Source organism: Larus michahellis, chromosome Z, assembly GCF_964199755.1.
Source record: "Larus michahellis chromosome Z, bLarMic1.1, whole genome shotgun sequence".
Classification (NCBI taxonomy): domain Eukaryota; kingdom Metazoa; phylum Chordata; class Aves; order Charadriiformes; family Laridae; genus Larus; species Larus michahellis.
This window is the reverse complement of record NC_133930.1, coordinates 76,630,302-76,652,931: the sequence shown is the minus strand read 5'-3', so window position 1 is coordinate 76,652,931 and position 22,630 is coordinate 76,630,302. Positions and strand designations below refer to the sequence as shown.

The 22,630-nt window shown below is 48.3% G+C and overlaps 1 protein-coding gene across 1 annotated transcript in view; it reads right to left on the bottom strand.

Moving 5' to 3' along the window:
* Window positions 1–13,332, bottom strand: part of KIAA1958 (KIAA1958 ortholog) — a 66,587-nt gene extending 53,255 nt beyond the window's left edge. The window contains exon 1 of the mRNA XM_074570114.1: window positions 13,143–13,332. The gene's annotated coding sequence lies outside the window, so the exon portion shown is untranslated. The remainder of the gene's footprint in view (window positions 1–13,142) is intronic.
* Window positions 13,333–22,630: the final 9,298 nt, after the last annotated feature.

The window sequence follows — 22,630 nt, the reverse complement described above, 5'->3', positions numbered from 1 at the left end:
ATCAACAAAAAACCCCTTCATCACACATCTCTCTGGCTCAGTTTCTCCTTCTACAAAATGTGAGCCATGTTTCTATAGTGCAAAGGCTAGTGCACCATGGACAGCCCACGTGGACCTCCTTGGGGTCTTCAGGGGCTGCTGGATGGAGAGCAGACAGGACCAAGGCAGACCATTGCTGACCATTTCAGAGGGAACTGTAGTCTCCTGCCTAGAGAACCTGATTCAGAACTTGGTTTTCCCTTGAGAGATTTATACCAAAATACAGTAAGCTTTTTCTGGAAGCACCAGTTCTGAGTTACGTGGCTTTTGAGGCAAACTCAAGTTTGAGAGTCCCACCTCATCTCCCACCTGAACAGCAACGAGCTGTGTAGCCACCAGACTATCTGATGTACCAGATAGTTTCTTGCATCACTTTATTTCCTGCTTGAATGGTGGGAAACTTCTCTGCATTTTTTGTGTTGTTTTCTTCCTTCTCTCATTCTCCATCTAAGCATATTACTGACATCTACCTCTTCAGAGCAGTCAGGCAAACCACTTTTTCAAAACTTGACACTTTCTTCCCCTTCACAGTATATTCTCACACTGAACTATCCCAAAACTGTCTTCCTGCAGTCTCCTACCCTCAGAGCACAGAAATGTTGGTTTCTTACAACAGTTGATCACAACTGCTGCTTTTCACTGTCTTGAGATAAAATACTGGGACCATTGCATGCTAGTGGCCAACTAATACATGGACTTGTGCAAAGCATTTGACTGTGTCCTGCAGGACATCCTTGTCTCTAAATTGGAGAGACATGGATTAGATGGAGGGACCATTTGGTGGATGAGGAATTGGCTGGATGGTCGAACTCAAAGGGTTGCAGTCAATGGCTCAATGTCCAAGTGGAAACCAGGAACAAGTGGTGTTTCTCAGGGGTCAGTACTAGAACTGGCACTGTTTAACACCTTTGTCAGCGACATGGACAGTGGGATTGAGTGCACTCTCAGCAAGTTTGCTGATGACATCAAGCTGTGTGGTGCCACCAACACACCGGAGGGAAGGGATGCCATCCAGAGCGACCTGGACAGGCTTGAGAGGTGGGCCCATGCCAACCTCATGAAGTTCAACAAGGCCAAGTGCAAGCTCCTGCATCTGGGTCAGGGCAGCCCCAAACACAAATACAGGCTGGATGGAGAATGGATTGAGAGCAACCCTGAGGAGAAGGACCTGGGGTGTTGATTGACGAGAAGCTCAAGACGAGCTGGCAGTGTGCGCTTGCAGTCCAGAAAGCCAACCACATCCTGGGCTGCATCAAAAGAAGCGTGGCCAACAGGTTGAGGGAGGTGATTCTGCCTCTCTACTCTGCTCTGGTGAGACCCCACCTGGAGTACTGCATCCAGCTCTGGAGCCCCCAACATAAGAAGGACATGGACCTGTTGGAGTGGGTCCAGTGGAGGGCCATGAAGATGATCCGAGGGCTGGAGCACCTCTACTATAAGGACAGGCTGAGACAGTTGGGGTTGTTCAGCCTGGACAAGTGAAGGCTCCGGGGAGACCTTCTAGCAGCCTTCCAGTACCTAACGGGGACCTACAGGAAAGATGGGGAGAGACTCTTTATGAGGGAGTGCAGTGACAGGACACAGGGTAATGGTTTTAAATGGAAAGAGGGGAGACTTAGATTAGATATTAGGAAGAAATTCTTGACTGTGAGGGTGGTGAGGCACTGGAACAGGTTGCCCAGAGAAGTTGTGGATGCCCCATCCCTGGAGGGGTTCAAGGCCAGGCTGGATGGGGCTTTGAGCAACCTGGTCTAGTGGGAGGTGTCTCTGCCTATGGCAGGGGGTTGGAACTAGAGGATCTTCAAGGTCCCTTCCAACTCTAACCATTCTATGATTCTACTAATGCAAATTTTAATTTTTAATGACAGAACTACGGCCTTAGCAAGGAAAGCAAATTACCCAGAAAAGCACTAGCAAAGTAGTTGTTTACAAAATAAAAGCTTTTCTGAGGCAGCTCTTGTATGGAAAGTCCAAACAGGACCACCCTACCCTTTCCACATGCAGACACAGTATCTGATACCAGGCAGATGGTGGTAGTATCAGGTGTCTGCTGTACACTTATATCAAATACAATAAATAATACACAACTAATGCAAAATATCAGTTTCATTCTGTTCCTACTTACTTGAGACCGCGCTGCATGCATTACCTTATCTCTAGCTGAATGCAACACATCTGCCCAAACCCATCACTGAAGACTGAATTAAATTTCCTTGGCAGTAATATTATTATACATGCAGCATGTTTATCTAGTGCTGTCTTTTCTATTTTCTATCTTAAGTGTCTTGAAAATGTAAAAGCAATTCAATTTGCCGCCTACTCAAATACTTTCCACCAAACAATCTAATGGGTCAAACCATGTGAAAAATGGTAATGCCGTTTTGTCAGTCCCCTGCAACCAGCAAAAAGCCCCACAGACAACAAAAACAAGACGTTGTTTCTCAAACAGCATGTCATATCAGCACAAATTTTAGTTTGACATCCTTCTGAATTCCTTGTAGTATAATTATAAATACAGCAAAAGTGATATGCTTCTATTATTTTTGAGAAAGTACCTTGCACAGGCAGAGCATAATTAAAAGTAGTGCAGCACTTAAAACAAATGCAACCAGATAGGATCCCACTTGTGCAACAGTCATGAGGGAAAACTGCTAGACCCCTGATGGCTGTGAGAGTGTTCAAAGTAGTCATTAAATAGAGAGGAAAGGGGAATCAAGCAGAGGAAAATGACCTGTACGACTTAATTTACTCGACCTTCAATAAAGCTTCAACAAGATACCTCATGCCTTAAGAGCCCCTATTAATCCACGTAAAAGCAGTATGCAATGGGAACAGCAAACCTTCCCACCATGTGCGAAGGACCTCGCTGACGGAGGGCTCTGGCCTTAGTCATGGGGGCCTGGGTCCAACTCCCCCAGTCGCCGGTTGGCTGGGAGGAGACTTTTACACCAGACAGCACTGCAAACCTCTGCTTAACCTGGCCCCAGAAGCACATTTCTTGGGACATCAGCCCTGGACGAAAAGCTCATGCAAGACTGCAGGAAATTCAGTGCACCTCCAAACTGTTCCAGATGGACAACCCACATAAGCCCCAGAGGAATGGCAGGTTCACCCACGCAAAAGTTCTGGTCCCTCTGTATAGCCAGGATGTCCCCACCTGTTGCCCTCTCCAAGGCTACCAAAGGGTGCCTTAATTTTACAGGAAGATCTGTGCAGTGCCGTTGAGGCCACGAGGTGTGTCCTTCAAGCCTTCCTACTGACTTTCCCAACCCAACCCCGACAACAACATCTGTGTGGGCCAGGGCAAAACTGCATTTGAGCAAAGGCTCCAGCTGCCTCCTCCACACAGGAGCCTCAAGAGCCACAGGCAGATGGTCCTCCATCTCCTCATTGAGAGGCACAATGAAGTCCCTCCTGATGAATGACCTGAGTAGGAAAAAAGGGAATGTGCACTGCTCACGCCAATTTCTTCCAAAGAACTATAGTCTGACAAAAAAAAGAAGAGAGGAAAAAAGAAAAGACTAGCAACTCCCTTGGAACATGTCAATGAAGATAACTGCCCAGTGGCCATTAGTAGTGGAAAAAAAGGGCATTTGATGAAAGGGATGGATATAATGTAATATTACAAATTTACCCCAGCTATGCCGGTGGGAACAAGAAAACCTGTCTTCCAAGTAGTGAAATTCACAGGTGGAGGCAACCAAAGAAAGACACTGAACAGCTGATGTCTAGATGCGTTCACTCAGACTTTCCACTTTTTAATTGTGCTAGGACAGCGGTAGTGTGTCGATGAAGTAAAACACGGAGCAATTTGCTCTGCTTGTGTCTTGTTAAAAAACCTATTGCTCATGCCAAGTGTGAATCTCGCAGCCACCGTCAGGACATTGACACCAGGGTACGGCCACAAGGGGAACCGCTGCACGGGGGGAAATCACCGCCTTCCACTGAAGGAGCAAGAGCGACTTCTCCTCCAGAAGAAAAATAAATCCCTGAGCCCAAAGGGCAAATCCACACACAGACATGCTGGATTCACATCTCTTTGTTTCATAAAGCCTGCTGAAGTGGTTCCAGGTTTCTACTTCCCTCGTCTTAATCGCCACAGTATTATCCCATGTAAATACTTCTGCACCAGTTAAATGGTCTGTAAACTAAGCTAATCAAACACAGCCAAACAGTTTAATCAGTATCCACGAGGTCGGCAGAGGTGAAGACAGTTTTAGAGATGCCTCACTGGAAAGAGGTCACTTAGCTTTACAGAGTTAACTATCCAACAGTAAAGTATCGAATGTTAACACACACACACACACACAAAATTAAATTGCAATGGTTAATAGTGCATATCTCTAGAACATGGCTCTGAGCTGCTATTTCTCCTTGACTCCTTGGCTAGACCAAAACAAATTTTGACCATCTTTATGAGGCTGTTGAAATGCATACAGCAAACACAGAGCATTAAAGCAGATGCAGCATATTGAAGAGAGCTCAATTAAAGTGTCGAATGCTTCTTGCAAATAAAGGGCCGGGTGGATAACCACCCTCCGTATAAATTGCCTGATGCTATATTCCAGTAATGCTTCACTATCTTGTGGAGTTCTTCCAAAACATGACTTATTTGTGATGCTCAGTATAATGTATTCTCTCGCAGTCCAAAAGAAATTGTAAATCCAAGTTTACAAATTTTTAATTTTTTTTCTCTGCCAGACAGCCTTTTTTTTTTTCCATACATGTGAATACATTGCTAAGAAGGGCTGCTGTACATTTCCATACTGAAAAATCAGTCTCATTATTTCGGAACAGATTATCTAACAAGACAAAAAAACTAGCTGAAGGGGAAACTTATTCACAGACAATTTGGCAAAAAAAATACGGGGAAAAAAATGCACGCAACTTAATTACCTACTAAAATTTGCACGCATTAATTGACCAGTGCTTCTGTTTATGGGAGAATTATTCACCTGTGTTTTGCTGGATTACACTACAACGTCTAATATGTTATAGGGCTGACCCCTGAGACTATTTATGGCAAGACAAAGGGCAAAAAAAATCTACATACTATGGATTTATACATATTGCGTATGTAATTTTCTGGCATTCTTCACTCCTCCCCGCCACCTAAATACCTTCTCTCCCTCAAATCAAGACAGATTTCTAAAATGAAAAATACCTGACCCAGCTGTCCCCAGACAAAACATCTTAACCAGTCACTAGCATTTCAATCGGATCACGCTGCCCGTTCAGCAAACGCCCCCCGCCCTGCCTGGTTTTTAGGCTGATGCCAGGCACTGGCTCAGATAAAGTGGGTGGAGACCTCACTTGCTTGTTTAATTCGTAATATTCAGTTCAGCGAAAATATGCCATTTATGGGGTTCTTAGCTATATCCTGCTATGAAGTGAAGCTGTGTGCAGAAAACAGGATTTAACTGAAAGAGGTTTTGGACAACAGTTATTTGCATGAGGGGTGTTTTTTGCATGTCTTGCCTTAGGAGCACAAGTTTTAAATTTGTAAGGAGAAGCTACATTGACACGTAACTTGAAATCCAGAAGATTTGGAAATTATCAACCTGCTGTTGGATATTTAATGTTCATTTATTTGGTATAAAAGACAGCACTTCTTTTTAACTGGGTTAGTTCCACAACAGTTAACTGTATTTTTGGAAATCGGAGAGGGAAATGTTAAAACCTGAATGGTTTAAAATTAAGTCATCAACACTTATCAAGTCTGCTGAAATTGCTAGGATTCACACATCTGGCACAGACTATGTCAAGCACTTTACAGAACAGTTTCAATTGCAGTTTACTGGTTGCACAATAAATGTTTGCCTCTTGGGTCTAAAAAATTCAGCGTTGAGTCTGTGAGTAAGAGCTCAGTTTCTAAAAATGCACCCTTCATTTTATAGTTATAGATGAGAAGGTTAAAATATGCTTTAACTAAAAAAGAAGGGGGAAAAAAAAAAGAAAGAAGCCAGACATTATTTTTCCCCCTAATAATGCTAAAAAAAGACAGTATGAAATCTAAATTTCAGACAGGAAATACTCACTTTCCTAGTTAAAGACACACATACACACACACACACACACACACAAAAAAGACTCTATAAAAAGCTTTCAGCTACAATAAAACTGGAGTAGATATTTAACCTCACAGCTTAGAGTGGCATGACCTGGCGTGACTAAGGACTACTGCAAGGGGATAATCCATATAACGGAGAATAGAAAATTCCACTGAATGAGTACATCGGCATCTTCTGTGCAAAACTGGCTCAACAGCAAGGATTAAAATCCCACAGATTAAAAAAAAAAATTGTCAGCTTCTACATTTTGAGAGTAGTTAAATTTTTTTCCCATCCTGCAATATTTTGCAAATTCTAAGCGATGACATTTGGAGTGTTACCAGCTAAAATATGCTGGCTCCTTATGGTGTGCTGCAGCAGATTTTGCAAACTATCACAGGGCGACGAGGGTCTTCTCTACAGCTTCAGGAGAACACTTAGCAGAGAACGTAAATACACCCTCTCCCCGCTGTACTTAGGCTGGAGAGACATCAGAAATACAGAAATTACAGGCTGCAGCTTCAGGTTTAAGGAGAGGAAACAAACAGAAAAGTTAAGAAAACACTGCAACACCAAGCGTGTGCCAAAAGCTCATTTTTCCCTAATTTCGGCTGTCATTCTGGAAACTCCTGACTGCCTCCCAGCTAAGGTGTAAATACCGTACTAGCGTGCTGTTCAAAAAAAGGGAGGAGGTTTCTAACTGTTCAAGCACTTTCCGGCACCAGGACTGCTTCTAGGGAGATATCGGTACTGTGACAAGGACCGAGATGAAGATATGCCAGTTGAAAAGCATTTTCATTTTGCCACAGCGTTTTCCTCCTCATGCCATCGACATCCCTCCCCGCACCCCTTCACACCATCACAGTGGGTCGCACTGCTCCACCTGACGGGGTTGGGCTTTGCAGTCACCTACAACTTCAGACAGACACCCTTCTCCTCCCCCAATTCTACTTCCTATTAAAAAAAAAAAAAAAAAAAAAAAAAAAGAAGTTTCTGGTTGTCTTCCTTCAGCCCCATTGGGAAACCTCCATTATGCTCCTGTTCTAGAGAAAAACTTCCTGCAGACTAGGGGTTTAATCATGAAAGAAAAATCAGTAAAATCAGGGGTCCTCCTAAGCAGACACAGTTCCTCCCTCCCTGCTGGCAGATGCTCAGGTAACCTCGCTGTGTGGACCTCCCATGGCCACATCCTCGCAAGTTATCCCAGAGCTTCACGAGCCTTTTCCTTAAGGGAGCGCGTTTTGATGACCTTCCCTCCTACTGAAAATACCTGTTTTGTGTCCCATCCACCTTGCCCATGGAGCAAAGCTACTCCCTTCCCCTTTGCAGAACAATTTTTTTTCTTTTTTGGCTAAAAAAAAAAATATTGTTGGCCAAAAAATTTGGCTTGTAATTTCAGCATTTCCCTAACCTGGCCACAGAGCAGAACCCTGCATTTTACAGCTCACACCCTGTCCTCTCCAGCCCACATCTCCAACCTGTTGAAATGATTTTGAAACCCGATTCTCTGCTCCCAGGTCTTTGCGGGTCCTTCCAGCCTCCTGCTGTGCGCAGGTGCAGCACGGAGGGAGGCGTGTTATTCCTTCCGCTGCATCATTCGGGAAAACACTGGATAGGACTTGGGAGCAGGACAGATCCTTCACCCCGTAAGTCAGACACCTTCTCTGCCAGACCTATCTTTTCTCTCTCATCTGACTACAAAATAGAATATGTGGAATAACAATAGTAATAATAATAACAACAACAATCATAATGTAATATAATTAACAACAACAATAATAACAATAACAATAATAAAAACAATAAACAACATGCATACCATGTTAATATAAGAGATTATAATATATTAAATTGTATGTAATACATAATAACACAATATCAAAATAAATGATATATGTAGTACAAATATTATTTATGTATTTATTATATGTATTTTTGTAAATATGCATAATTTTATATTTGTGCATTGTTCATATTTACGTATGATACATCTTTACATACGTATAAAATACGACAGCTGTTATTTTGGGTCACTACTGGGCAAACGGTTAAGTGATTTCCCAAAACAGCTTGTAAACCACAGGCCTTGGCCATGTGGAAATTCACACCCACAAAATAACGGTTGGGTTCAGCAGAGACATACTAGAAACTCTGCTTTTTTTGGGGAGGTGTGTGTGCATGTGCCGGGGATGGCATTTGACACCGGCCGCCAAAACAGCAGAACCCAAGAACAGGTTTTAAGAAAGGCAGCTGCCTTGTTGGCAGGCCAGCTCTCCTCCGCGCAGGGGAAAACACTGCTTTTAAATGCTGCTGCCTCTGAAACTAAAGACGACGATCGGCAACCAGGAGCCTCAATACAGCCTGCTGTCTGGCTCTCGGCCACTTCACGGCTCCCCACTGGAGCCTTCCCTTTTAGACGGATTTCTAACCCGCCACTTGTTCCAGTGAGTTTTATTCCGTTTGCCACAGCCAGCAGCAATCTTTAAGGCCGGGTGGGTTAATACGCAGCCAAGCACTACAGGTCATTTAGAGGCTGCTTCTGGCAGGGCAAAGAAAGAATTTCGGTGCAAACTCCTAGACCACCAGCGGGTTTTCTTTTCTCCAGCCATAACCCATGACAGGATAGCCACTGAAATTCAGAATTACTAAATTCAGTTGCTTCCAGCTTAACACCTCTTTTGAATAAAACCGCCGTAGAAGATAATTATGTCACAGGCACCTTTCCTGTCTATTTCTTTCATTAAGATGCAGCTGTTCATAGGTGAAGGGCCTAAACAATATGGCGTTCAAGCTACAGCATCAATGATTCAAGAAAAGAAAACTTCTCATCTAGTCCAGTTGCCAAAGCTAAGTGACATGCGTGTTTGGATGTTTGCCCACTGCTATATGTTTATGTTCCTGCTTTTAAAAAACAGTTTGGTTTTGGTTTTTTTTCCCCGATTGTCCACACTGACCAAAGACACTCACTCACTGACAATCACAGAAGAAAATAATAGGGCAGACCATACCAAAAAAAGAGTGAGAAAATTAATGAAATAAGCAAAGCTGGAGAGAAAAGGGCAGAGGCACCTCTTCCCTCCCCTTATCTCTTCCAGTTATCTTACACAGATTTATAAACCACGTTACATAAAATATTTTAGGTACACTAGCTGTTTTTGGAAAACAATTACTTGAACTCTTGCAGTGGAAATAAAAACTTGCAGAAGCCCATTGTGATCACTCCGTGAATACCACAAATCTAATCCTGTGATTTCGCACTCACAGGAAAACTTTTGTTCCTGTAACTTTTCACAGGACTGAAACCCCAAGATGCCTGGGTCCAACAGGACTCATGTGATGTCTCTGAGCTAACAGCAGTAAAGTGAACAGAAGTTTGCAGATCCTGCCTCTTGCTAGACAATAAATAAGAAAAGGGCATGGAGCACTACAAAGGAACTCGGAAACTACGAACATCAGACTAGGAAATGTGGAAAACACCTGTAGTTGAGAACAGCCCCCAGATGATGCAAAATAACTTGCTTCTTTGCCTGTTCAGCTGGCCACAGAAGAGGTACACAGAGCTCAAACTAAACTCTGGGATGGGTCCTTCTCACCATACCCTTCTCAGAAGAAAACACAATACTGAAAGCTATCTGCTTGTATCCCATCCATGTGCCTGTGACTGAGGCTAAGTTACAATACCTTCTCACCGTGCCATCTATTCTTTCATTTCTGTTTCCATTTTGACTGCTTGAGTTCTGACGGTCATATGCCCAAGACCTTCTATTTACTTCAAGGCCCAGAACTACCAAACCAGAAAAACACAGACAATCAGTGGCCAGCCAAGGGTCTCATTAGGGAATCTGTGCGGTGTACTCGTTACCATGGAAACGAGGGAGGGCTGGCACACTGTAATTTCTGTCTTGCAAGAGAATTCACCAGCCCTGCCAGTAAATAAAGTTCATAAATCAAGAAATCAGAGCCAAGGTCAAGTAACTGAAGATAGAGCGGTCGTGCTCCCCCAGGTCTTCTTCATTATTAACAGCACTAAGGTGTAAGTCTTTCGAGTTCCTTTGAGCTTTTATGCAGATCCACCACGGAAATATTTGACTCAAACTAACACACCTTTTTGAATATTTTTCACAGAAAAGGAAACAGAAAACCTGGTAAAAATTTGCAGTACTTTAAGTCACCAACCTTCACCTCACCCCGTTTTACTTTGCAGAAAGGTGTGCAGCAATAACCTCTGACAGCAGACCCTTACATTCAGCTAGTTACACTTGAATTACCAGGTGCATAACAATCCTCCAGAGGACTAATTGCCATGTACAAGTTCCCGTGAAGTGCCTTACAAACAGTCGTTAATTTTCACACCACCCCCCTGCGCTGCGCGGGGATGGGTTATCGCTCCCAGTCTGCCGGTGTGGACAAACAGCGGCACCATGGAGACAAGCGCCTGGGATCACCTTCAGACCTCTCCTGCCTGCATCTCGTAGCTGACAGAAAGGCACAAAAAGTCAGGAGACGGAAAATACTGAAAGATGGCATTGCAGAAACTCCGATAGTCTCCGATGAGCCGTAGCGCGTGGACACGCGACAGCCCGGTCAAACTGGCACCAAGGCGAGGTTCGGTGGCCACTGAAGGTCCACCTGGTGACTGCCAGATGTGAGCTGCTAACAAAGCAAACTACTACCACTTTGGGAACTCGGTGACTATAAATCCATTATCATCGCGTGAACGGAAGAGAATTACACCATGCTTTTGAAACTTTCATTAAATTCAGTCACAGGAAACTTTCTGGCATAGCAAAGAGACTACTAGTGCACCGATGCACCAGTACAGCAGCAACATCAATGTAAACTTGCTTAAAAAACACAGCAAAACAAAACACCAGCTTGCTAAAAAGTACTTGAGTTGTTAGAGTTTCTCCACAAGTGTTAAGTTACCTCCTGGAAACCCAGGTACTTTAGTGGAATATGCAAGACCTGTGCTACACTCTTCAGATGAGCTACAGGCAACACCAGAAAGAGTAATTCCATGCTGATCTCCCTCACGACAAGCTTTTACACTGCATGTAAGACCATCTGTTATCCTCTGAACACTTTCCGTTAATACTTAGTTCACACTGCATCTTTTTGACCATTCTTATCTCATTATTACTCATTTGGGCGCAAGGTTTTTAAGCTGTCAGGTTGGTTTGTTAGTTGACCTGTGAGGGCTTGCAAAGAGCTGATAAACTTGAGCAGGAGGCTTTAAAGCAGCTTTCTGCTGAAAGGCAGAGCGGACAGAGGGGCCGTGGGCGTCACTTCGCCAGGTGGCTCGGCACAGGACAGCAGGAGAAGGCATGAGCCGAATTTGCCTTTTGCGTGGCTTTAGGGGTGGGCAGGGATAGGTTTTAGCCAAGCCTGAAATGACGTTTGAAAAAAATCAGGCGGAGACAAGTGGCAGATCCAAGGCCCCAAGGCGATTTGACCGGGCTCCTGGCGATGCCGATGGGTTGGGAGCACCCTGAGCCGATGCACGTTGTGCGGTGGGGCAGGTGTGCAGCCCCAGCGTGGCGCTGGCAGGGGTTATTAGGTTAATTGCAGTACCACATGAGTGCAGCCCTGTCGGTCCGAGCTCTGAATTATACGGAGGGGAACCGTAGCAGCCGGGGCGGGGGGGTGTGTGTGGAACAGGAACTGGTCACTCCTGACCTGAGAAGACCTTTTTGGGGTTACTGTTTAAAGAAGGAAAGTCCCTGACCTGAAAAGCCGTCATCCAGAATGGATTACATCTAGGGATATAACCATTTGATTTATGCAAATTCTCACTGCTGCTAACAAGCACACGCAGGGCTTGGTCCCATTTCTCTTCAAATCAACAGAAAAAAGGAAAGCCATTGCTGTCCCTAGCAGTTCCTCGTCAAGCTTTAGCATCTATCGCAGTTTTAGCATTGCAGCACCACTAGCAGAGGTTGTATTTCTGGGAAGGATAGTGGGGGAATGGCGGGGAAGGCAGGCAAAAGCAAACTTCACGGATTAACAATTCAGATGTCAAAAGCCAGGCGTATGCGAGGACTTCATTTTTACCCGGCGTATTGTTTTGTTTCTATGACAGATCTTCATTCACTCGAATGGAAACAGCCTTACTCTACATCTAGTACTACTGAATAACCAGCTGCGTTCAGGGGATATTTATAACCATTAACACTGTAGATGGAAGGTGAGTTTTAACGTATGTGTCACAGTTATTCCTTTGGCTGGAAAGTGTCTCTGTTTCTGACAGCCGGAATTAAATCGTGGAAGGCTCAATAGATCTCTGCATCGTTTCCACTCTTTTCCCTTCGCCTTTAACCATCTTTTCCAAGCTTGTTTCACAGTTTTCTGGCTTCCCTTTATCGCTCCTGCCTCATCTCGGTGACAAGCCAAGTTTGCGAGGGGCTGGCTGCCTTTCCCAGCCCGCACCCCACTGCCTGCTCGGGTGGGGGACGAGGGGGGACCCCCGCGCCGCTCCCCTGCTCTCCCGTGGGGCTGAACCCCCCGGGGCGGGGGGGGGGGACCCAGACCACACCAACCAGACACTGCCCCTCTGCCCCCCCGCGCAGGGTCCCCAAGCCTTACCCCCCCCACCCCCGGCTACCCCCTTTCCATCTCTATTTGAGCCTGCGGGGGAGGGGGGGGGGGCAGGAAGGGTCGCTTTTCTTTTTGCAAGAGGATGCAACGGGGGGTGGGGGGGACACCCCGCTCCCTATGGTGTGCCAAACCTCGACCCCCCCCGCCTCCCCCCGCACCGGCACCTCCCGTGCAACAGCGGGGGCGGGGGGGGGACACTTACCCCTGCCCCACGGAAAGGCCGGACGGGGGGCCGGGGGAGGGGGCTGTATCTGCCCGGGGAAGGCTCCCGGCGAGCCCTCCGCTGCGCACAAAGAGAGAGGGGGGGAATATCGCCCGCCCCCCCCCCCCGCGGCGGGCAGCGCTGGATGCGCGCACACACACACACCCACACCCCACGCAAAAATACACACACACACACCCCCGCACCCCCACCCCCCACCCCAGCACACAGAGAGTGCAGCTGGGCGGGTCACGTACCTGCAGGTGCGGGGCGGGGAGGCTGCGCGATGTCGCCTGTATCGCATGGGGGGCACTACCGAGGTAGTGCTCGGGGGCTGGGGGCGGGGGGGGCTGGGGGGGGCGGGGGGAGGGCTGCTCTGCTCCCTCCGCCCTCTTCCTCCTCCTCCTCCTCCTCCCCCGCCCCGCCGTGCGTGTGTGTGCGCGGCCCTGCGCGGTGGTACTCCGCGCCGGAGGAGGCAGCGGCGGGCTCCGGCTCCTGTCAGCCACCGGAAACCGGCGCCGGTCGCACACACCGCAGGAAGTGTGCAATGGCACCCCCCGCGCAGCCCCGCGCAACCCCCGCGATCCCGCACAGGGACTCCGCGCACTCGCCCCGCACGCCGCGCACCCCCCGCGCATCCCCCTGCGCACCACCCGCATCCTCCGCACGGCCCCCGCAATTCTGCATACGGACTCCGCACACCCACCCTGCACACCGCACAGCCCCTGCGCATCCTCCTGCACACCCCGCGCACCCCCCCGCACACCTCCTGCAATCCGGCACACAGACTCCGCACACCCCCCCCTCACACCCCGCACACCCCCGGGACACCCCACACACACCCGGAACACACGCACGTCACCCGCACACCCCACACACAGCCGGCACACACGCGTACCCCCGGCACACCCTTTGCAACCCCACACACCCCCTGCACACACCCTCCGCACACCCCCCCACTGCACACTCCACACACCCACGCACCCACCCCGCACACCCCCTGCAACCCCACGCACCCTCCACACACATCCCCTGGCACTCCACACCCCCTGCACACACTGCGCACACACCCCACAGCCTCCACGCACACATCCTGCACAGCCCCCAAACACCCGCACACACCCCCCACACCCCCTGCACTCCTCACACACCCCCGCACACCCCCCACCACCACAGACTGTGGGGTGTCGCTGGAGGGAGGAGACACTGCATCCTCCCAGTGTGGCACAAGGCAGCAAACCTTCGGTGGTGGTGGCCACCAGCCACCCCTGAGTGGGAGCCGGCAAAGAGCCACTTCATCTGCACTGCCACGGGTGGGAGCCTTCACCCCCAACTACAAGGGGAGAAACGTGGGCACGCAAAAACGGGAGGGTCTCACTAACACCAAGGAAAACGTTCTCAGCTGACATAAAATAGTGTAATCTGATTTTTCCGATGAAGATCTGATGACTTACAGCAGCCGAGTTTCTCAAAGTAGCTGTCTCCAAATGACCAGAAAAGAGAAGGCTCTGGGGAGACCTTCTAGCAGCCTTCCAGTACCTAAAGGGGGCCTACAGGAGAGATGGGATCTTTATCAGGGAGTGTAGTGATAGGACGAGGGGTAACAGTTTTAAACTGAAAGGGGGGAGATTTAGATAAGATATTAGGAAGAAATTTTTCACTGTGAGGGTGGTGAGGCACTGGAACAGGCTGCCCAGAGAAGCTGTGGATGCCCCATCCCTGGAGGGGTTCAAGGCCAGGCTGGATGGGGCTTTGAGCAGCCTGGTCTAGTGGGAGGTGTCCCTGCCTATGGCAGGGGTTGGGACTAGTTGGTCTTTAAGGTCCCTTCCAACCCAAACCATTCTATGGTTCTATGGTTCTATGACTGACGTTCAATTATTCTCTACGGACACAGAGACACACTAGTAGTTATTTCACTTTTTTGCATGAGATCATAGGTACAGCACCACGTGCTTTTTAATTTTATGTGGGGTATACACACACACACACGTGCACCCCTCCTATGTCTGTATATAGGGCAATAAAAATTGCAAGTTATCTGTTGTAAAAACTGCAACTTTCTTCGTTTGCCTGCAACCACAGATCTCAGCAGCAACATTACTCACAGGAGGACTTTTTTGCAGTTAACCACAGGAGGGCTCACCATGTGCTTGCAGTGTTTTCTCTGGGTGCTGGTTCTCCCACAATAAGCAAGGCATGTGCCAAAGCAAACTCTGTGCATCTCCTCGCTTGGGCTTTTTTTCCCTGCCTTGTTGCATCACTCCAGAAGGAGATGGGGCCTGGATGCTGCTGGGAGGAGATCAGCCGTCCAAGCCGCCTGCTCCATGCCCCAGAGGTTTCCTTTCCTCATGTTCCTTATGCCAACATTTGCAAAACTTGAACAGGCTAACACATGCTATGAGCTACGATGGCAACAATGCTTACGCAAGAGTATAATGGAGGCAATCTGGAAGTGTATTCGTGCCAAAAATAGTGCTCTTTCCGGGTCTGCCTGCGATGCGGCGGGGGAATCTGGTAGCAGCGTTAACCTCGCCTGGGGAAGATTGGCATCCCTTCTGCTCCTGTCGTTTTCAGTAGGATGTCATTGTCATCTCGCTGCAACTCAGCGGAGGTCTTTAATACTCCAAAATTAAGGTTCAGTGTTAGGCTCCTAAGGATGGAGAACCCTACATGGAAGAAGTAATTACTCCAGGGAGTAAAGGAGTGGATGGGTCTGCCCCCATCCATAATGACCAAACACATGACACCCTGCTCCCACATCTCGCTTTTAGAGCAAGGACCTGGAGTCAAAACACTGGCAACATCAAGGACAAGACCACCACCTTCCTGAACTCTGCTGTGTCCACAGGCTCCTCCAGGGGCTGGGGTGGTCTGCTCTTCAGGGACATGCCCCCACCGTACCCCTCTGCCACCAAACGCACCTCTGGGCAGAGGCTGCACAGGTCCATAGGGTTCAAACCAGTGCTCAGTTTGCCTGCGAGGTGGGGCTGCTGAGCCCTCTTTTCAAGACCAAATAGTTACATTCTCACAAATGATGTCAATAAGGAATCCCTGAAGAAGAGAACTGCCTTCTAAACAAACACTCTGCGTCCCTGGGGGCCTTAAAACCAGGCACATCACGTGCAGTCAGGCAGCAGAAGGGGCTTGCTCCTGGACTTCAGTCCTGTAGTTCCCCTCCTCTCTGCAGCAGAGGAGCTGACTCCGCTGGCCAAACCTTCGCCATAGATTGCTGAATTGCACACAAACGTGCTTTTTGCAGTCGACTTTGCAGTTGACTTGGAAGCAGTCCGCAAGCCACAGTTTGAAAGCCATTACCTGTCTTACTTATACGCCTTCTTCATTCTAATTTCTGATCCTTCCTTCCTTTCTCCCAACTCCTTTGCATTTTTTTCTTAGGTTTTCTCTTTTTTCTCTCATGCTTTTCTGTGGCAACAGGACAAAGTAGCCTCAAAATCTGCCCTCCTCCCACCTTCTCCCCCCACCTCTTTCTACTCCTTCACTTCCTCATTGTTAGGAGCAGCCCCAGCTCAATGCTGTGTCTGCGCTCGTTAATTAAATAGAGGGTTTGAAAATGCTTCTCAAACCTCTGACGTGGTTCTTGGCTGTTGTACCCTATTATCCCCGCAGCGTTGTGCACAGGGTTGTAATTGCATCAGAGGTTTCTGGTTGGTATCATACACGCTGCCGAAGAGCTCGGCTAGCCTAGCAATGTCACCAGCACTTCAGCATGGAATTGCAGTTTTAGATTAACTTATTTTCGCTCAATCCCAGTATTAGTAACTGCGCTGGAAGGGCAGCGAGCAGTGCATGCTGATGTCCCGGCGAAATCCAGGTTTTCTCCGGGAAGGAGAGCTGCTGGTGTTGACTCGACAGGACTGTGCTGGCCGCTGCAGGGCGGGCGGGCTGCCCTGCCTCTACTTTGCCGTGGTGAGGTGGTGTCACCGCTCCTCATTCCTCCTCCTGTTCCTCACCTGGCAGAAAACACAGGGAGGCAGAGCTCTGGCTGTTGGCATGGATGCCTGCCGGAGGGTCTAAGCGTCTCCTCATAGATGGTCAGCATGCTCAGATGAGACAGCAGGGTCGTGTCACTAATGCAGTGGGCTGAGGAAGAAAGGTGTATCACATCCTCATCCCAGACCTAACACAGACTTTCTTCTGTGACCTTGGGCAACTCATAACCTCTGTTTACCCATCTGTGCTGTGACCATTTATCAGCCCTCTCAGGCCACGTGACGAGGAGGAATTTGCGCACTCCAGGACCCAGTGCCAGGAAAACTACAGCTGGTGGTGCTCAGGGGAACCTCATGCTCTCCCCTTCTCAACCCTGGGCAGCCTGATGGATTACCTGTCATCCCACTAACACCAATGCCACCAGTAGGCCAAAATCAGTGATCAAAGGCAAAAGCATCGCAGATCCCACAAGAACTGAGTCTTCCACAGGGAAAGACCGGCCGGACCAGTAGGCTGTGAAATGGGACATGCAAGATGCCAAACAGGAGAGAAAGGAATCGCTGCCCTCCTGTTTGGAATCACAGAATCACAGAATTGGAAACTCCTTGTGTCTGCTTGAAGAGAGGTCTGATGGTCACGGTGAGTTACAGCTACACCGGAGCACAGGTGCCACCACCTCACAGAAAACAGGCGGATGCCCAGTGACAGCAGGGCTTCATTGTGAAGCCACTCAGCTTCCCCAGCATCCCTCCAGCACCGTGCCATTCCAGCAGTAGCAGCGCGGAGCTTGGCTTTTCCCAGGGACCTCCCCTGTGAGAAGAGATGGTCACCAATTCATGTCAGTTGCACGGGCAAGGGCCTGTTTCCCGTTTGTGTGGGGATGGCAGGTGTGCTGGGATTCATGCCGAGGGGCTTGTTCCTGCTGCCCTGCATTTGACCCAGGCATCAAGGAAGCAATGAATGAGTCACGTCCCTGCAGTTTCTGCCCCGGCCGTGCTGGCTGGCTCCTGCCCAACTGAGCAGGGTGGGCCAGCATGCACATACAAGAGTCAGGACAAGAGGACATGGTCACAAACTTGAACATAGGAAGTTCCATCTCAACATGAGGAGGAACTTCTTTCCGTTGAGGGTGGCAGAGCCCTGGCACAGGCTGCCCAGAGAGGTGGTGGAGTCTCCAACTCTGGAGACATTCCAAACCCACCTGGACGCGTTCCTGTGCAACCTCTCTGGGTGACCCTGCTGTGGCAGGGGGCTGGACTAGGTGATCTCCAGAGGTCCCTTCCAACCCTACCGTTCTGTGATATGCTCTCCATCAGCCCCCACCAGCCGTTGGGAGCCTGACCCTCTGCCAGAAGTTTTGCCAGCTGAAACACAAAGGCAAAACAGCACCCCTGTTCCAGCAGGAGGGAAGCTGCTCTGAGAGGTGCTGGACAGGCTGGGACAATCAGAAAATAATTCTGTTTGTAGCAGAAGGTTGGCCATACGCTAAAGACATACCACAAGAGCAGGTGGGATGAGAAAGGCAAAGAATGCAGCTTTTGGCCACACGTAGGTTTTAATCAGGACTGTCTGCATCACAGGAAGAGGAGCAGGACCAGGCCACTGCCTCACCAGGCTTTTGCATCACTTCACCATAAGTTCCCATCAGCACGTCTCCTCCAACACCTGCTGATCACGGCTGGCACCAGTCAAATGCAGATCATGAACCAGTGTCTCATCGCAGTTGGAATACTCTGCTGTGTTTTTCAAAGGTATGTTCCTCAGAGGAATGTGTGCCCAACCAAACTAGCTCCTGCAGTGCAAGAAGTTAAGCTACAGCCATTTTTGAGTCAGGAAAAATTCCTCACACAGCCAGGAGCTTGCTGGAAAAGGCAGCCCCTTGAGACAGCAGTGTGAGTTAAAAGAAACTTTTTCCTTTTTAGACTTCATTTGCTGTGACCCAAGCAAGATTTGACCCCATCAGTCAGCTGTAGCATGGAGAGAGTAATATCAGGGAGGTTCCAGAAAGTCCCAGAAGAGCTGCAGTGCCCGGCAGAACCTTGTGGTGTCCTACCCTGCCTCCTCCGTACTCTGTGAGGGGAGCCTTTCCAGCATGCAGGCAGACAGCTGGTTCTCCACTGAGACCACATCTAGCTGAGTCAAAGATACAAGCAGAGAAATTCCAGGGAGCTAGCCCCCCACCCCAAAACCTCTGTGTGTCAGTCTGGAGCACTCTTGCAGTCCCCTCTCAGAGGACTAAACAGCAGGTAGACCCACTCAGCCTTTGCTCACATGCTTCTCTGGATGAAGGGGCTTGGGTGAGAGACAGGCACCTGTGAATCAGTATTAATGGTTGGAGAAGGGGTGGGTTCCCTGGTGGGACATCAATGCTCTGGAAGGGCAGAGCAAGAGGTGGGTCTGTGGGCAGGTACAGCTTCCAGACACCCAGCCACAAGGACTGGAAGTCAAGGACAGCGAGGTGGGTGGCAATTTCCTCTCTAACCGCAGGAAGACAAGTGGTCTGACTTGCAGACAACTGGTGTGACGAGTGGAGCTGGGGTGTTACAACATTCTCCAGCAATGCCAGGGGTTAGTGAATAAGGAGGCAGAGTCCTTCCCTCATGGCCTGTGCAGAGGGCTTTGTATCCCAGCATTTTCTGTAATAGTGAAGCAGAGCTACACTGGCGTAGGCAGGACCAGAATAAAAACCTTCATGCAGGCTGAGAGCACCTCTGTGGACACCAGCTCTCTGGCACTGTCAGGCAGTAAAGCATAGGACAGGACAGGGATGCTGCTATTGGAAAGTTCCTTGGAAAATTGCTAATAAAGAGAATAGAATATAACAGTGAATAAGATGTTTGTCTGTATTTTTAGGTTTCCTATAGAAAACGTTGGAAATGTAATGTTTGAAAGGTCAATTTGTTTACCAAGGCACAGCAAAGCTGTATCACAACATGATCCGTTTCCTTAAGAGCGATCCTTAAAGAGGAAGAGAAATCAGGCAATTTCTCCCTCACACTGCCTCACCTTCTCTTTATGTAAGGAAGGTCCTACAAAGCAGAGCCTGCGAAGCATCATATCCGTATTCCTGCAACATCTGTAATTAAATACACACAATATTTCAAAGCAAAGCGCTGACAGTTAATTTACCCTTCACTTACCTGCCAGTCCAAAAGTGACTTTGTGGGGACACTGCACGTTGCCGTAAGATTTCTGTCATTTCTCGGGATGATTCCAGACCAAGTTCACCTTTGGTAGGCTATGGTGCTTCTGCTCTGCCACTCCTTCCCCACAGCACCTGGTTGCACCCTGCTCGACAGGACTTCAGCGCTTGTAATGCTGCTTTTAACACTGACCCCACACCCCTGCTCCACAGGGGCACAGGGAGCTGAAGGGATCCACAAGAGAGGAAGGCGTGCTCCCTTCTGGGTGAATAACAGGGGACACAAGCCCACAAGGAGCCTGATTCGAACAGGGAAACTTGAGGGGAGTGGTCTTCTGCTCCAGCCGCCTGCAGTAGATGGCTATGGTGGGGTGTTGCAAACACTGCTCTGCCTGGCTGGGGCAGGGCGGCTTATGCAAGCGCGCAAGCAGACGTCTTTCTGGTCCTATAGGAAACACCAGCCTGAATTAGAAGCGGTGATCAGGCAAGGAGTGTCCTAAGGTTGTTTCCTAAGTAGAAGGGGCAGCATGGGACAATCTGAGGAGCAAGGATTCAGCCATCACAATGCACTGCAAAGGTTTTGTCTTTTTCCAGTAATCACTGATTAACAGAAGACTCCTGCCCTTCCCAGACTCCACTGGGAGATTCACAGCTCATCCTATGGCACACATGTGGGCACTCGCATTTTTCTTTGGACATCCTGAAGGAACATGGGGGAATAAGTACCAGCACTAAAGACCACTTGACTCTTGACTCAAAATGACTGGATCCGTTTGCGTTGCGGTTAGTTAAAAAAAAAAAAAAGGAAAATGCCTAGCTTCAAGTCAGAGTTAAGATCAAAGTGAGTAAGAGCGTGTATTGACGAAATACAAAACAGGTAGTGGCTTACAAAAGCCTACAGAGAGATGGTAGTGTCCAGGAAAAACACCTGGCCTTTGGGTCAGCTCTTCTTGCCCCATTGGGGGCAGCTAAAATCCTGACAGAGGTACCTGTTAGTTTTCTCCTTGCGGAGACAGACTGCTGTGCTCAGCAGCCACCTTCCCTTCGCATGTGTATGATGCTGTAGGAAACACTGCAGACAAATCCTGCCACCGTGGGCGTCGCAAGGCCGCTCCGAATTCACACCCCATCAGATCGGTGCAGAACTAACTTCCTGCTCGTCCTTTGTTAGGTTTGTTACTAGACTGCAACCAGCAATTAGTAGAAACACAGAAAGAGCCATATGATGATCAGACCCCAAGGTGCTTTTGAATCCCGTGCTACTTCACCAGAGGCCTGAAACACCCTTGAGAATCCAGTCTCTGCGTTTTCAGAGTTGTCGCCACATGACCCTGCTTTGGATGGAATTCCTGTGGATTTCAATTTAGTTTACTTTCCAGGCTCCTCTTGCCTGATATGGCTTCAGAGAGTTCAAGAAGCTTTGTTTTCAGCTCTCATTACACTTTTACTACACAAAAGAAGCACTTTCAGTCGCTTTTTCTCGTGGAAGGACAAATGAGGTTGACAGTGCTCCCTGTGTAAATCAGACAGAATGTGAACTGCTGCAATACAGAGAACCTTCTGATTTCTTCAGTGTTTGCTTGGAAGACAGAGCTCTTACAAAAATGTTTTAAAAATGTAAAGAATGAGCTTCTTTCACTATTGAGAATTACTTCTGCTTTAGGTGAATAACAAAAATGTCTTACAGGCAAAAAAACCCCACTAACCTGGAAAATAAAAAGCGGAGTCAGAGAAAGCCTTGATGAACTGCATGCAAGGAATACTGTACAGCTTCCCTAGAGCAGCTGTCTGCAAGGAAAAGTTGAGACAGAAAAGGATGGGAATGGAGTTCTCCAGTTCCTCTTTAACTTGACAACAGCTCCCTGTTTGTTTTGGGAAGACCCATAATCATAGTAGAGACATGTGGGATTTGGATGGAACAGGACCTGTCTGTGGCAGCAGCAGCCAAGTGCCAGCTGCTGCATGAGAGAAATACACAGGTAAAGCAGAGCTATTTAAACAAAAGCCTGAATAATGAGCACAGTAAAAATGCATAATAACAGCTCAACAAGAAACCTACTTGAAAGAAAGCAGGGGACTTGTCAGTGTAAGTATGTGCTAATTATAGGATGTAGATTTGGCTGACATTAGTAAGAATGTACAGTGTGTAGTTTCTGTATATAGGATAAGGACAATGGGATGTTTTCTATGTCTAAGAAACCATGACACTCGTTCTCCAGCCTGTGGCCTCAAGTTATTCCCTAATGTGCTTTACAGCACAGGGAGTGGCTTTAGAACATAACTGGGCCTTGTTCTTCACCCCCTTGCGTTGCTACCTGTGAGATCTTGGGTTCAGAAAAAGGATAGCTTTCCACCAGAGACACAGGAAGGCTGTAGCAGACCCATAGTGCGTCCATTTCTGTTCCCTTCTTGATGCCAGTCTGTGCGGGCAAGCCTGCTTCTTTACAGGATGCTTTACAGAGCTCACAGTGCAACCGTGAAAGAGGTGGAGGGTGGGGAAGAGCTTTGGAACAACAGAGCTGGGCTGGTGCGGGGGCTGATTTTCGGTTCCGCCGCAGAAATCCTGGGGTCATTTACAGCCTTTGGTGCAGTTGCCCATCTGTAACAGTGTCTCCTATCTCATGTCTTTGGGGAGTCTCCTTTTCTTCAACG